The 15,743-nt window shown below is 46.3% G+C and overlaps 1 protein-coding gene across 3 annotated transcripts in view; it reads left to right on the forward strand.

Moving 5' to 3' along the window:
* Positions 1 to 8,491: 8,491 nt before the first annotated feature.
* Positions 8,492 to 15,743, forward strand: part of PITPNM2 (phosphatidylinositol transfer protein membrane associated 2) — a 221,502-nt gene continuing 214,250 nt past the window's right edge. For all 3 annotated transcript variants that reach the window (XM_083476373.1, XM_083476378.1, XM_083476379.1), the window contains exon 1: positions 8,492 to 8,822. The gene's annotated coding sequence lies outside the window, so the exon portion shown is untranslated. The remainder of the gene's footprint in view (positions 8,823 to 15,743) is intronic.

A 15,743-nucleotide genomic window follows, 5' to 3' on the forward strand; every position in this document is an offset into this window, starting at 1 on the left:
ACAGGCAGACGAGGGGACGGAGCACTTGTCCCTATCAAATCATATGACGAGCACAGTCTATGCTAATTAAAATAAGGAATAAATATTCCAGGATTTAAACCTGTTACCCTTCGTGTGTGTGAGGGAATGTAAAAAAAACACCTGGAAATAACAGGACACCTTTGTGAAACAAATTCTGTTTTGATTTTAATGTCCACAATAAACGGCCTGTAGCAGAGGAGAAAAAGTAAAACAACAAATTTCCTGAGTCCTACACTCTGAAGGCCAAGCTAGACAAATTGCCATTCCCTCACTTAGCAATTGCTTGAATGGCTTTTTTATTTTATTTTTAATTTTTTTAGGAAATAGGTATAGAGGGATCCAAACTGGGACCCGACATGTCAGGAGAATAAAGGCTTTTATGCTTTTGTTTCCTTATCCAAATCAGGAACCCACACCTGTTATTTGTGATGGCATAAGAGTTCACATGCCTATCAATGAAAGCTTTTTATTTGAATTTAGATAGTGGGACAAGCATGGGGGGAACAAAGGGTTAAGCCACCCCCCTCCCAAAACAAATATGCAGCATACATGTAAGTAAATTCAAAAATGACAAAAAATCAAACCATTTAACAAACACATAATAAATTCAGTATTTATTTATTTTATGTAAAAAATCCCTAATCTAGGTTTAAGTGCAGGGATCTCCCCACTTGCGCATGACTGCCCTACACATGTGGTGCTGGCAAATGAATAATTCAACTCTCACCTGAAATGACGGGTCCTCATGCCTCGCGAAGAGGTTGGGTGACAGGCCCCGGGGTACCCAGTGAGCTTCATGGCTGAGTGGGGAGCTGAACCCAGCTCTCTCAGGTCCCTAGCCCAATGCTCTAACCACTACACAAAACTGGTTACCATTTTGGAAGCCATGCCCTGGTGCAGCCCAACTCCAGAATTAAGCCTCACTTCCCAAGCAGCTTCTGGAATAAAGCCGCACCTTCTACCCAGAAGCAATCTCCGAGGGGCTGATCGATCACAGCAAATGCCTACATTTTGCAAACACAACAAAGCAAACAAATAAATTAACTTGCCTGGACAAGACCTCACTTCACACTAAGTTAAAAAAAATAAAAAATGAAAAGGATAATCCACTCTACCCCAAAGCCCCCAGCAGCTGATGTCCTCTCTAAACTGCCCTTTTGCATTTTCTCTAATTCGCTACATTATCCCCTGAGAAATCCAGTCTGACGTGTTAATTAACTGGACCAGACTTCTGGAAACCTTTTGTGCCTTTTCTTGAGTCCAATTTTCACCCACCGATGTGTTCCCAGGCTGTGTGGATGATTGGGTGGCTGGACCTCAATGTACCCGTTGCATTTTCTTTCCTTTTTGCCCAGCAGCCGAGTTGTCTGAATTAGCTAGAGGACTGAGTGGCTCACAAGGCCCTGGCAGACTCTGCCGTATGAATCTGAAGCCAACCTGATGGCTTAATGGTAAACTTTGCCTGAGCAATTATTAAAACATGTCTTCCCACGAAAGGGGAATCTGTATTCTAAAACAAATCACCATTTATTAGACAAACCAGGGGATAGAGTTTAGAATACCAGCAGCAGGAGACCAGCAGCTTGCATAGGCTTTTTAACCCAGGGGAGAATGAGGAGAAGGGGATAAACTGGGTTGCAATGTCTTCATGTTCTTTATTGCTGCACTAAAATTGGGCACCTTACAACTGAATTTGCTGCTATGGGGGCAGAGAGCATACATGCTGAAGGCATTTGCTGATGAAATGGTGCTATCCATACCTTGGGTTTTAGAACAAATTAATGAATTTGGAGAGGTAGCAGGTAGCAACCAAAGAAGAGCAGCAGACAAATTTGATGAACTATGCTGAGATGGCAAAGCGTACAGGAAGAATTAGAAACCAGGAAGAGAGGGCAGTACAAAGCCCACACAGAAACACAAATAAGACTGTTTTTTTTTTCAAACCACTTGTGGAGCAACTCGGAGGTGAATGAAAAGGAAAATGAGTAATGACAAGGATTGACAAGAGGGGACTAGAAACATCATTCCTAATATGAAAGCAGAACAAATATTCGAGGATTGGACTCCTGCCAATCAAGAAGCATGGGTACCCCCCACAAAAATTAATAATTTGGAAAACAATTGGATTATATGATATGTATTGTTATAATTTGGACTAATTGGTATTATGTGTTTAATTTGGTAATATAAAACTTAATAAAAATTATTAAAAAAAGAAAGAAACCAGGAAGAGGAGGTCTTTAATAAACAATGGGGGAAGTTTATAATCTATTTGAAAAGCTATTGTAAACAATTACATACATAGATAGGATTGACAGAAAACTTGAACTATGGATTGACAAAGGACTTATAAAAATAAAGTTATGAGATGCAGAGGGGGAAATCATTACATTAAGATCCACAATGCAGGGGGGGGGGTGTCAAAAGGGATTATTTATTTATGTATTTAATTAACTTGTTTATGTAAAATAGAAAATGCAAAAAATAAATAAATTAATGAATTTGCTGCTATGAGCATCTTATGAAAAGTGCAGCAAGGAGTTGGATGCACAAGGCCATATTGTCAAAAGACCCTCCCAAACTTGGAGATGCCCAGAGGCACTGGGTCTGCCTGTCACGTGTATGGGGAAAGGGCGGTGAGGCTCAACAAGGTCCACCATCCGTGTGGGGAGGCCTGGTAGGGCCCCTCAGCTCCAGACCCACATATTTTGGTGCCTATGGAGATTACCTAGTTGTGATTAAGCCCACAAGGGAAAAGGCAATCTATTTCCCGCAATGTATTTAAACTGGCCCCAATAGGCCACCAGGGGGCGCATTGGAAGATGGCCGACAATAACATCTCTCCGACCCACACGAGGTAATTAAGAGGCTGCTATGGGAGTATGTAGCCTCCCTTGCCCCCCCAAGGGGATGGGGGGGACTGCCTTTGCCAGCTGTGTCCATAATTCACCCCCGGATTCGAAAGAAGGGGGTGTGGACACTTGGCACGAAGCCCTCGAGTGAGGTCGGCTCTCCCTGATGCTGTCTCTAATCAGCACACTGGTTCGCATTAGCTCGACATATATAATTGGAAATTTATAATTGGAAAGAAGCTAATGCACATACATCAAGTGAAGATCGGGAGTAAAGACTGCTGAATAATGGGATCTCTGTGAGCGGAGCAACGGGCTGGACAAATAAATCAAGTGAAGAATCATCATTAAAAGACTGGTATGTTGGAGTGAAACAGAAAGGGGGGGAGGAAAAGACTTTTATTTTTTTGCCTTATGTGAGTACCAATAACCCTCCCATCCAGAGAGAAGAATCGTTGCTATTATTAATCACAAGCAGGAGACCAAGAACTGTGTGGGAATGAATTACTGATTAAAGAGAGGACTGGTGGGAACATCGGGGAATGGAAGGAAATTTTTATGACGCAGTTATAAATCGAGTTTTGAGAAGACAGGCTTGCCTAAGGAGGACGAGAGAGAGGAGGACCAGGGTCATTGGAATGTGAATGTATGGTTATCAGAACGTTATCTTGACCTGGCAGGGCCCTCTGAGATATAGATTGGCAAGCCTGTAAATCAACGGACGGACTGTGGGAATGTTTTTAACGGAGGTGTGGAAATGGCGTCTGTCCTTTATGTGATATGACTCTTGGAGAGTGTAAAACCCACACAGGAGATGTTTGTCTTTCACCTGCTTGTGAAGATTATCAGAGATCACAAAGAAAGGAATATATGATAACAACAAGAAGATGAAGAAAATAACAAAAAGACTATCTGGACAGAACTGTTTAATCAAAGCAGCAGCAAGAGTGATGTTTGGACCCCTTTCGGAGCTTGAAGTATGGGTACCCCCAATAAAAATCTTAAAAATCTGGCTGTATAATTTGGAATTAATGTGATTTGGAATTAATGTGATTTGATTGGCCTGTTAATAAAAAATATATTAAAAAAATAATAAACTGGCCCCAATAATAATATTTAAAAAACAATTTCGCCATGACTGAGGAGGGATGGTAACATGGATGGTGACAGAACCAGAATACAAAATGCACTTAAGAACTCCACCACACACAGCACTTCTCTTTTTTCACCTTACTCTCCTCCAAGAGTTGCTCTTACCAAAGTTCCACCAAGTCATCCCGTGGGCGGATGGGTCACAATGGAGGACATGCCACGGTTACTTCCGCCGCCTTGCTCCGCCATGGGCATTGATCTTATTTTTATTCATAGGGATTGAGCAGTTTTGTTTTGTTTTTAAATGTTATCGGCCATCCTTCCTCCAGTGCAGTGTCCAGTCATAAAAATTAGGAGTAATGGAACATAATAAAATAAAAACATGTTGGAAATGCAAAGATGGAGATGGAGATTTCTACCATATGTGGTGGACCTGTGAAAAAGTAAAAACATTATGGGAATTGATCTACAATGAATTAAAGAAGATGTCTAGATATACCTTTCCCCAAAAGCCAGAGGCATTTGATGGGAAATGAGATTATGAAGATAGACCAAAGACTATTTATGTACACCACAGTTGCAGCGAGGACTTTGTTGGCCCAAAAGTAGAAATTACAATAAATTCCTACTATTGCAGAGTGGCAGGAGAAGATGATGGATTTTGCTGGGTTGGCCAAACTGACTTGCAGGATCCGAGACCAGGATGATCAGAAATTCCAGAGAGACTGGAGTAAATTTACTGTATATTTAAATGAAAACTGTAAAAAATTGAAGACACTAGGAGGGTTGAAGTAAATCCTACAATGTAGAGATATTGTAAAGAGTTAGATTTAATTTGATATGGGATACTGGTTGAAGGGAAGGAGGGAAGTCGCAAGCTCAGCAGAGTAGAAACAAAAGTATTGTTAATGTATTGTTTGAAAAAGTTTGTAAGGAAAAATAATAAAAAAATTATGCAAAAAAAGAGCATTAGCAGCAAAATAATAAAGGAAAACTGGGTTGAGCAAAGAAAAAAAAAAGATACGAAGTATTGAGGTGAAGCAGAGACCACACCATCCCTGGGCAAGTAACATTTTGTAACCTGGAACTGGAAAGATTGTCGGGCAGCTGGACAGTTTTGTCTCCTTGTTGCAGAAGCAGCAATCCCTACAACCAAAGGAAACTTCCTGCTCGCCCCCAATTTGCCTCTTGCAGGGTAGATGGGTGAGATGTTTGCTGGTTTGAACACTCATAGCCAAGATATGGCGGGCTTCTCCTCCCCTGCCCTCTGTGGGTGTTGCTGTACAGTAGCTGAGGTTATCATAGTCTACCTCTACAGCCTCACATGGGAAGGAGGTGCCCTGCTCTTCGTCCTCCCCAAATGAGACTCTCCATGGCAAGCACACTGAGCATTAATGTCAAATTCAGGTATTTTCTTAGATTTGCACATGCAACAGTTATGCATGATTTGGTTATTTTTATAAATGCATGCTCATTGTGCAAAGGATGTATCTTCACTTTTAGATATGCAGAAGGATTTAACTGCAACTTAAAAGGAGCCACAGGTTTCTGTTCAGTGTTGCACTTTCTTCGCGTGTGTTTCTGGAAAGGACAGAAGACAACCCCTCTCCTTGCACACTTTTCAATATGGTGGGGTCACCGAGGGAAAGCAACTTCCGGCCTAGACAAAGATTACAGGAGCAAGACTTCACCCTCAGACCTCTTCAGCCCCACTTTCTTTCAGGTTCTGCCCTGTGTATTCCACCAATAAACAACCACCTTTCCTTAGCCTGCAATAAAGTGAATGATCATTGTTAGGTTGTGAGTGAACATATCAGACGACACAGCGATTCTTCAAACAGCTCTTGTTTATTCACAGGCCAGAACAGAACTGAACTGAAGGGTTCAGCCAGCCTGCTTACATAGAGCTCCACTAGAACGCAACAGTAACCATTTTCTGTAACTATCCAATCACTGAATGTCACTTTCAATCCCTTATTTGCATATGTGGACCTGAGTGAAAACTATCTACAGTACCCCCTGCTGGCCCAGGGTGAGAACTTCAGTACAGTGGTACCTCGGGTTACATACGCTTCAGGTTACATATGCTTCAGGTTACAGACTCCGCTAACCCAGAAATAGTGCTTCAGGTTAAGACCTTTGCTTCAGGATCAGAACAGAAATTGTGCTCCGGCGGCGCAGCGGCAGCGGGAGGCCCCATTAGCTAAAGTGGTCTTCATGTTAAGAACAGTTTCAGGTTAAGTACGGACCCCCGGAACGAATTAAGTACTTAACCCGAGGTACCACTGTACATAACAATCATTTTATTTATGTTTCAACAGTGTTCCTACCAAAGCACATCAATATATGAGTTTAATTCAGCTAAGTTCTGCTCAGAGTGGATACATTACAATTAATGGATCTAAGTGAGTCATGCCCAGTAATTTAAATGGGTCTACTCTGAAGTGAACATGTTGCCTACAACCCTAAGTGACTCTTAACCTTTTAGACTTTATTCATCCCAAATGCAACAGCCAAATTACTTGGGGGGTCCATTTGGATGTAATATAACCCCCATTTTAAAACAGGCGTAGTTTGCCAGTTCATTTCCAGGCCCATTTCCAGGTGCTCATGTTGGGGCTTATCTGAAGTGCCTTCCTGCCTTTGGACCCTTTCAGGTGCCAAGATTGGCAGAGGAGGCCCTCTTTGGTTGTTCTGCTGCCTCAGAAACTCATGGGAGAGGGCCTTCTCTGTGGTGGCCCCTGTTGTGTAACTCCCTCCCCACAGAAGTGTGACTGGCACCTTCATCGTACAGATTTGGGCAAATGTGAAGATGTACCTCTTCAACCTGGCTTTCGACACTTGAGATGTATGTTTTAATTGTTGCAACCAGCCATGGGATCTTATGGTGAAAGGGCGGTGGGTAATAATAGTGTGTAAGGTACTCACAGTCTAATGGAGAGACGCCACCCTCTGTCATCAATGCACTAAGCACTGTTATCTGCAGAAGAGCCCTTACATGTGAGCATCTGTCTGTGCATAGGGACCCCACACAATCCTCACAAGAGGCCCTAAGAGCATCAATGCATGGCTGTTGGCTGGGGCTGCACAGGACTGGAACATTGGTGGTGGAACAGGAAGCATGGTGAACTCCTACTTCAAACCATGAGTACCCAAAATGCAAATTAATTAATTACAATTATTTATCAGGGGTGTGCAAGTGACCAGTACATTCACCTTGTATCTGTAAGCATTTGGAAGCAGTCTGGTCTGTTTCAGACCTGATCTGTGTTCTCATTCATTATCTGGGTCTGATTTGTTAAATCTAAAGCTGTGTTTCCTCCGCATCAACTGCAATGGGGAATCTAAAATTGCCTATACTGTATACAGTTTCTTTTATTTGCCAAATTTCAGGCAGATCCATCCAAAGGTTTTCAGGCAGGGATCCCTCCGCCAATTCCTTTTTAAAGGACATTTCTCTAACTTTTTTATTTTTCTTTCAGACTTACTGGTAGATGCAAATTGCAGGCATGGTCACCCCTTCTGACGACAGCCAATTTCAGAAAAATGCGGGTGAGGAATCAGTTTGAAAACTTGACACTTGCGAGATGCACCTCTGGGTAAGAAAACTGCCAAGTCCAGATAAATGGGTCCAAGGCCTATTTGCCACAGGTGACTTTACCTGTGCTTTAATGAAAGTGTCTAAGCCCTGAAACACCTTGTTGGGGGCTTTCTGTAGGCTGCTACAGGTTTATAAACTTACTGCCTGCTTGGGCTCTGCTGGAGTGGAACATCAACACACACACACACACACACACACACACACACACTGCATTAATTGCCCTCCTCTCTGCTGCATCCTAAACCACTCCTACCCCCCCCCCGCCACCAACATAGTGAGCTGGGCATAAGTGGGTATGGGGGTAGGATTGCAGCACCTCCTGCTTAATGGTTAGTGCTCTGGTTTGTTCATATTGGGTTTTATAAAGTACAGATAGAACAGGTAATGCAAATAAACAGCCTGTGCAGCCTGGTGCCATTCACAGATGACAAGGTGTAACACATTAGGTTTACTGTGGCATCTTCGCCACTCAGGGTTCATCATCCCTAAACTAACGTGCTTGTACGTTAGTTTACAAACAAAATTAAAAGAAGGAAAACAGCAAAACCAACAGTTAACATTCAACTGTTGTACAATCAGATATCCTTGATGTTTCTGATTTAGTTCTAACAGACTGTCTGGCCTATAACAGTGTTCTGGTTTGCTTTGATGGTTTTTAACTTTTCCAGTGCAGTGAGGAATTGTTAACTGCACAATTGATTTAAAGTGAGCAGTTTTAACCATAAAAACTTTGCCACACGCACTGCACATAGAAAAGTATTCCTTCAGATGCGTTGCATCCATTGCACCGTCCACGGTTTTGCCTATAATTCAAATAAAAGACTCATATGCCTGTGTTTTCTTTTCGTAATAACCTGCGGGCGGGCGGGAGGCCGGCCGGCCGGCAAGGGGCGCGCGCGCGCCGCTCTCTTCCCCGCAGCGCCCAGTGCGGGAATGTGCGCGAAGGAGAAGGAAGTAGCAGCCGCTGCCGCCGCCGCCGCCGCTGTCAGCGCGCTCCCTGCTGCTCTTGCCGCCCCGGAGCAGGAGCAGGAGCAGGAGGAGGAGGGCCACCAGGCGCCCCCCTGCCAGCCCGAGCCGCGCGGCAGCCGGAGAAGAAGGCGGCTGGCCCTCCTGCCCGGGCTGCTCTTTGCATGGGGCTGGCCCCCGCCGGATAGAGAGGGAGCCTGCCAGCCCGAGCCGCGCGCCCCGGAGGGAGCCGGGAAGGCAGAGCAGGCCGGCGGCCGCGAAGGTGAAGGACGCGATGCCCCGGCGCCGAGGTGAGTCGTCGCCCGGAGGAGGGCTGGGCGGGGGGCCGGGGCGCCGAGGACCCCCTCTTTCCTTTCCCGAAGCGGGGGCGGGGGAGGGAAGACACGCGCCCGCTGCTCGCTTGGAGGAGGAGCGTTCTCACGTGACGCGGGAAAGGAAAAGAAGACAAGTGGGGGGGGCGCCTTGCGGTGCCTCGGAAAAGCTTCGAAAAAGGGTTTGGTGGCAGCGGCGCGCAGCAAGTGGAGCCCCGTCCAGCTGCCTCTGTCGTGTTTGGCCGCTTCCAGGCGGCTGCTGCCCTGATGCGCCCGTGCCAGGTGTGCGGGGGAAACCAGAAAGGGAATCACCGGGTGAATTCCCGGAATCCAATAGGATGTAGCTGCGGGAATGCCTGGCAGCAGTAAAGGGTCATGTGGAGGAAGTTAGGTTTTTGTGGCACGGAGTTCCAAGGACCCGGGGATAGAAAAATGAAAGAAGCACAAATCCATCTTTAGTGGGGTTTAAAGGTAAAGGGACCCCAGACCATTAGGTCCAGTTGCGGATGACTCTGGAGTTGCGGCACTCATCTTGGATTATTGGTCAAGCGAGCCGGTGTACAGCTTCCAGGTCATGTGGCCAGCATGACTAAGCCGCTTCTGGCGAACCAGAGCAGCGCACGGAAATGCCATTTACCTTCCTGCCAGAGCGGTACCTATTTATCTACTTGCACTTTAATGTGCTTTCAAACTGCTAGGTTGGCAGGAGGTGGGACCGAGCAACGGGAGCTCATCCCATGGCAGGGATTCGAACCGCCGACCTTCTGCTCGGCAAGCCCTATGCTCTGTGATTTAGACCACAGCACCACCTGCATCCCCTTAGTGCAGTTTAGATGAGCTGATTTTTCCCCTATCTAGCAACCAATATGTGCCCCTTTGGCACCTGGGGCAGACCCCAAAATGATGCCTTCCTACCCGCCAGGTAAGAAGGAGTGAGGGAAAATCTACATCAGGAACAAGAGCGAAAGAAAGATCTGCATTGGGATCTGCTGCCTTTGTGGACCCTGCAAAGTGAGGGGGTCACCTCACCTTGCCTCATGGGGAGGCTGGCCCTGAATAAAGATCCACATTGGAATCTGCTGTCTCTGTGGATTTTGCTGCTGAGGCAGCTACCTCAGCTTGCCTCATAGGTGGGCTGGCCATGCATAGGAAGCCACCTTCTGCCAGGTCAGCTGTTCAGTCAAAGAAGGGCCATTCCCATCCCTTCTTCTTGGGATTTTAACCGTAGTTTCCGGGGGTTGAACCTGGAATGTAAGCAGATGCTCTGGCCTCTTGAGTTCTGGCCTTGCATGTGAATGTAAAGGGAAAGGGACCCCTGACCATTAGGTCGAGTCGTGGCCGACTCTGGGGTTGTGGCGCTCATCTTGCTTTAATGGCCAAGGGAGCCAGCATACAGCTTCCGGGTCATGTGGCCAGCATGACTAAGCCGCTTCTGGCGAACCAGAGCAGCGCACGGAAACGCTGTTTACCTTCCCGCCGGAGTGGTACCTATTTATCTACTTGCACTTTGACGTGCTTTAGAACAGCTAGGTTGGCAGGAGCAGGGACCGAGCAACGGGAGCTCACCCAGTCACGGGGATTCGAACCGCCGACCTTCTGATCGGCAAGTCCTAGGCTCTGTGGTTTAACCCACAGCGCCACCCGCATCCCATACAGTAGATCAAAGCCATGCTTGCTTGATGTATTAAACTGCAGCAGATGAGGGCCACATTCTCTTGGTGGCAGTGGGTGGAGCCAAAGCTGATGATGGGTGGAGCCAGCAGCAAAAGTGTTCTAGATTAGCTGGTACTGAACAAAAACTGCCTGCTTTCATCTTCACTATGTCCAGCTCAGGATTTTATTCAGGTCTATTTTAGTAGGAAGCCCTGTCTAGTCTAGTTTGATGGGGTTGCTCTGAGATATCCTGAGGATTTTTTTCTAGTACAGTAGACTAATATTGCTACTGTTTTGGAAAGCAAGTGAAAGCAATCCCTTTCTGACTTTATTATATTGTTATTTATTATAGTTATATCCCACCATTTCTCCAAGGAGTTCTAGTTGGTGTATGTGGTTCTCTTCCTCCTCATTTTTATTCTTTCTCAGACTTGGGTCTCCAGCTGTTGTTGGACTACAACTCCCATCAATCCCTAGCTAGTAGGACCAGCGGTCAGGGATGATGGGAGTTGTAGTCCAACAACAGCTGGAGACCCAAGTCTGAGAAACAACAACCTTATGAAGTAGGTCTGCCAGGTTATAGTGCAGCAGTCTAACCACTACGCCACACTGTTGGTGATCCATATATACACACAGAGTGTGTGTGCAGAAGCCTGCCAGTTTGTTCTCTGGCAGCTGGGGGTAGGGGAAACTTTAAGAAGCTGGTAAAAATGAAGAGGAAATTAACAGGAAGGAAGGAACTCTGATGGAATATTGGGAGGCGCACAAAATGAGTCCCAGAGGCCTTTCACAGTGGAACTGATTCAAGCATGAGCCACTAGGCACTTGGTAACTGAGCGATGTATGCGAGTGAAATGGACCCTGGTTTCTGTAGGATGGTCTTGGGTGCAGAATGGACATACTGAGGCATTTAAAGCACATTCTTTCCCTCAAAAGATTCTGGGCCCTGTCGTTTAGCCCTCACAGAGTTCCCAATTCCCAGCAATACTGAACAAACTGTGGTGTACATAATTCTTTGGGGGGGGGGAGTGTGCTTCAGGTGGAGTGGATGATGCTGTCACATAGCCAGGAATTGTTGCTCTCTGGGGAGCAAACTACAGCTCCCAGGATTCCTTGGCATTATATCTGCTTTAAATTTATGGCATGGGTGTGACTTACAGTTCATTTCTTTATTTCAAAATCATTTATATACTGCCGTTCCTCTCTAAGGAGATCATTCTAGCATACACTGAAAACAGTAAAGCTTTATAAATGAACAGTAGGAAACACCAAAGCAAGCATAGTAGCTAAAATATTGAGGGGGGCTCAAAAGGGTTCTTTAAACAGAAAAGCCTTAACTTCCTCCCCCCACAACCCCCTCAGCCCCACAAGTAGTACTGGCTGGGGCTGGTGGGAGTTGTGAAGTCTGTAATAGAACAACAACATTCTAGATTTAGACCACATTGACGCCATATATTGAAAGCACTTTAAACAGAAATGGCTCCCCCCCAAGAATCCTGGGAGCTGCACTTTGCTAAGCGTGCTGAGAGGAGACCCTTCACAGAGCTCCCGGTGAAGAGGGATTGGCTCTTATATCATTCTAGAAATTGTAGCTCAGGGAGTGGAATATGGTCTCCTAACAACTCTGAGCGAGGGACGCGGGTGGTGCTGTGGGTTAAACCACAGAGCCTAGGACTTGCCGATCAGAAGGTCGGCAGTTCGAATCCCCGCAACGGGGTGAGCTCCCATTGCTTGGTCCCTGCTCCTGCCAACCTAGCAGTTCTAAAGCACGTCAAAGTGCAAGTAGATAAATAGGTACCGATCCGGCGGGAAGGTAAACGGCGTTTCCGTGTGCAGCTCTGGTTCGCCAGAAGCGGCTTAGTCATGCTGGCCACATGACCCGGAAACTGTACAGTGGCTCTCTCGGCCAATAAAGCGAGATGAGCGCCGCAACCCCAGAGTTGGCCACGACTGGACCTAATGGTTGGGGTCCCTTTACCTTAACAACTCTGAGCACCTTTAAGAAACTACATCTCCCAGAATTTTTCTTTGGGAAGAATGCATGATGGTCTAAAGTGGCACCATAGTTGTGGATGTGGCCCCAGCTGACAAATTAAGCAGTTAACCAACTAAAAACTCATCCAACAAATCAAACTAGCTTTTTGCGAAATGAAATGAAAGGGCCACAGGAGGAGAGCTCTGCCTTTGTGGCAGAAGGTCCCTAATTCAGTCCCAGCATCTGCAGGTAGGGCTCGGTGCCAGAAACCGGGATTGCTGCTGCCACTCGGACTGGGTACAGATGATGTGTTCAAGGTGCAAAGCACGTCCTTTTCCTCGAAGAATTCTGGGCACTGTCGTTTGTTAATGGTTCCTGGGAACTGTAACTCCCAGAGCGGTAGACTACAATGCCCAGAACTAACTGAGGGAAAGAATGTCTTTTGAATTCATGGGCGTAGCCAAGAGGGGGCGGGGGGCAGCTTCCCCCCAAAAATCAGTCAATAAAAATACATAGCTAATTGAGGTCCCCCCCCCCCCCGGCAACAAAAAACCTGGCTATGCCCATGCTTGAATATGCTTTAAAGGTGTGCTGTTGTAAGAGAATCAGGGTCAGAGAGGGGGAAAAAAGGAAAATGACCTTACCAATATTAATTATATATAGTATGCCCAGTATCAGCAATACTGAGCAAGATGGACCAAGAATCAGATCCTGCTTAAGACAGCTCCTGATTCCCAGTTAACCTTTTTAAAAAGGTTGTGCCATAAAGATGCCTTAGATGTATAATTGAAAATGCAAACTGCAAAGATCAGTTAGGGACAAACATATCTTTTGCAAATATCTGCCGATAGTGAATCATGGGTGGTCACATCTGCACCTTACATTTAAAGCACACGCCTTCCCCACAAGAGTCTTGGGAACTGTAGTTTGTTTAAGGGTGCTGGGACCTATGAAAATGGGTGAACTATGGTTCCCAGGCTTTTTTGCAGGGAACCCTTGACTGTTGAAGTGGTAGAAGTGTGCTGTAAGTGTGTGGTGTGTGACTTTTGTATCCCTCTGCACAGTGTGTTTTCAAGATTACAAACCCAGGTTTGCCCAGTGTCATGTGTGAACTGGGTCTTAAGTTTGCTGCGCTGCACATTGAAGAACAATTGAGAAGCAAAGTAAGAAAAAGTCGAGTGGCTGTCTTGTCTCTTTCCTTGTTTTGTATGGAGTTGCATAACTCCAGGTTTATTTCTGTTGTTGTTCATTTTCTCCCTTGTGTTGCATGCTGCTCACTTTATGGTTCTTTCCACTAGATTCATGATTCTTAACCCTGCCCTGAGGGGAAGTGTGAGGCAGTGATAGATCCAGTGATGTTTCCCTTTTTGTTTATTCCTAAACTTGCTTTGCCCCCATCCGACTCCTTTCTTATTTATGCAGTGGAAACAAAGGAGGCTTCATGGGTTGCTAAGAGACGCTCTCCCAGGGTAACTGGCCACCAATTCTTGTGTTAATGATAACTTCTGGGCCCACTTCAGCACCTCCTTCTAGGACAATGGGTAGCCCTTCAGAGCCCTGCTTGCCTCTTTGCCTCTGCTTTTCTTGCAGGGTGAGAAGCCACATAGAATCATAGAATCATAGAGTTGGAAGAGAACACAAGGGCCATCGAGTCCAACCCCCTGCCAAGCAGGAAACACCACCAGAGCACTCCTGACATATGGTTGTCAAGCCTCTGCTTAAAGACCTCCAAAGTAGGAGACTCCACCACACTCCTTGGCAGCAAATTCCACTGTCGAACAGCTCTTACTGTCAGGAAGTTCTTCCTAATGTTTAGGTGGAATCTTCTTTCTTGTAGTTTGGATCCATTGCTCCGTGTCCGCTTCTCTGGAGCAGCAGAAAACAACCTTTCTCCCTCCTCTATGTGACATCCTTTTATATATTTGAACATGGCTATCATATCACCCCTTAACCTCCTCTTCTCCAGGCTAAACATGCCCAGCTCCCTTAGCCGTTCCTCATAAGGCATCGTTTCCAGGCCTTTGACCATTTTGGTTGCCCTCCTCTGGACACGTTCCAGTTTGTCGGTGTCCTTCTTGAACTGTGGTGCCCAGAACTGGACACAGTACTCCAGGTGAGGTCTGACCAGAGCAGAATACAGTGGCACTATTACTTCCCTTGATCTAGATGCTATACTCCTATTGATGCAGCCCAGAATTGCATTGGCTTTTTTAGCTGCCGCGTCACACTGTTGGCTCATGTCAAGTTGTCATGTCATGTCAAGTCATGACAGCTGTCAGGGGTGGGATACCTGTAGGGCTCTTTTGGAATTTCATACCTGGGTCGGATAAGAGTGCCAGACTGAGGAAATCCAGGTTCAAGTCCCCCCAGTTCATAGAATCAAAGACTTGTAGAATTGGAAGGGACCTTAAGGGTCATCTAGTCCAACCCCCTGTCACGCAGGAATCTCAGCTAAAGCATGCATGACAGATGGCCATCCAACCTCAACTTTGGGGTTTCACATTGTGCTGTAGAGCAACTCACACTCCCTTTTTTCTCAGCCCGACCTGCCTCACAGGGCTGTTGTGATGATAAAGCCCCACGTTATGCCCAGAAAAGGGAGGGATACTGTCACGGGAATAGGGGTTGCTCGTGTGTAAACCTCCAGCGGTTCCAAACTGCTAGGGGGTGGGTTGTGTCTTTCCCTGACTGAGCAGCTTGGGTGCTGCTGCTGCTCAGTCGCTGGACGTATCCGTGAGTGGGCGGCTTCTAAACTTCTTCCAGCATAGAAGCTCCTTGACGGATAATCTCCGCCTCCCCTCTCTGCGCGAAACCCTTCTGCGCAGAGTGGGCGTGCCCAGGGGTGGCCCTCCACTCTCTTCACTGCCTTCAGTGCCAGAGTCTCGGAGCCTCTCCTCCAAGATGCTTTCCTCCTCTTCCTTCTTCCTGGTGTCACCTGGACATTCTTCCCCAGATGACGTTCTCTCTCTACACTTACTCGTTCCTTCTTCTGCAGAATCGGGAAGTACCGCCTCTCCCCTCTGCTCCGATGTCAGTTCCCTGACAGATACCATTGTGAATAAGTGAATCATCGGGTCCTGTGTCTTCCTCATGTGCAGCCCATTGTTTTCTCTCATCCAAGGCTGCTAATAATAATAATATATTTTTTTATATATACCTTGCCCACCTGGCTGGTTTTCCCCAGCTTCTCTGAGCAGCTTACAGCATATATAAAAGACAATAAAACATCAAGTTGTGTTTGAGTGGTGTGTAAACCCTGTCCCAGGTTTTAA

Source organism: Podarcis liolepis (assembly GCF_965112155.1).
Source record: "Podarcis liolepis genome assembly, chromosome: 15".
NCBI classification, from domain to species: Eukaryota; Metazoa; Chordata; class Lepidosauria; order Squamata; family Lacertidae; genus Podarcis; species Podarcis liolepis.